This window comes from Cebus imitator, unplaced genomic scaffold (genome assembly GCF_001604975.1).
Source record: "Cebus imitator isolate Cc_AM_T3 unplaced genomic scaffold, Cebus_imitator-1.0 Scaffold1161, whole genome shotgun sequence".
NCBI lineage: Eukaryota > Metazoa > Chordata > Mammalia > Primates > Cebidae > Cebus > Cebus imitator.
In genome coordinates, this window is record NW_016108476.1 from 2,060 (window position 1) to 3,254 (window position 1,195).

The following is a 1,195-nucleotide window of genomic DNA, read 5'->3' on the forward strand; positions in this document are numbered from 1 at the left end:
CGAATTGCAGGGATTACAAGTATGAGGCACCCCACCTGACATGTCTATAGGGTTTTTACTTTTAATTAATATTACATATGTAATCACTCAGTATATAATCTTTTGGGTCATTTAATATGTTTTTTATATTCATCATGATTTTTTGTGTATATGTGATTTGTTATTTTATTTTTTAATTTTATTTTTTATAATTTCAACTTTTATTTCAGATTCAGGTAGTAAATGGGCAGCTTCTTTACATATTTTTTTCCTATAGCCAGCAACTTTTTTTTAATGTTACATATACTATTCTCAAGGCACATCTGATGATATATTTTATAACACAGTAGGTGTCAAAGTTATGTTTAACATATGATGTCCTCAGAATCCCTCCCCATTTTGAATTCCAAATGAAGGAACTGAAAGTGTGATGTAAAGACTGGCAATCCACATCCTATCTTTGGCAAGCTTGTACAAGCACTACTGTAAATGTAATGTAAAAGAACTGTAAGCTAGGAACTTCTTCAGTTTATGAAACACCATTCAGGACTGCTGCTTCTTGAGTGTTTTCTTCTTTTAGGTGATTAATGTTTTCTTCTCCTGGAGTGTACTGTAGCTTAGAAATGTCATCACCAGAAGCACTAGTTGGGCCATTTATTGCCTTTTCTGAAGGACCATGCTCTTCAATCACATCTTTTGCCATTTCTTTCTTGTTTTTAGCCAAAGTTTCCCTTGGGAGGTTTCTTTGTCTGCTCTGTGACTCAGCTGTAATAATCTGCAACTGTGACTAGCCCATTTTCATTAACTGAGGCTGTATCAGATTCAGTCATTCCATCCCTCAGGACAGCATCTTTATCAGTCCTTAGTCTACAAGACCACCTGTGACAGTTAGTACTGTGGTGAGACTCGCTGGCATCAGTGTCTGCAGTCTGATCTGATTCTGCATTATCAAGTAAGCTGTATGGATTGCTGTCTGGATCTTTGAGTACAGAACTGATGGAGGATTTGCCACCACGTGGTCCACCATGACCTCGACCCCCTGAAACACTTCTGCCTCTTACTCCTGGGTGTCTCCTGCTGTCACCTGTTGTCGACTGTCTCGATCATCTTCTCCTGCCAATGACCAGTCACTCAACTCATCTTTACCCTCAGATTCTGTTTCAGAGGGGTTAGACGGCTCAGAATTTGTACCATAACCAGAGGTGTAATTAGGGCC

General features: G+C 38.7%; 1 pseudogene; it reads right to left on the reverse strand.

The window, feature by feature from the left end:
- Positions 1 to 508: 508 nt before the first annotated feature.
- LOC108298880 lies at positions 509 to 1,189 on the reverse strand (annotated as a pseudogene).
- Positions 1,190 to 1,195: the final 6 nt, after the last annotated feature.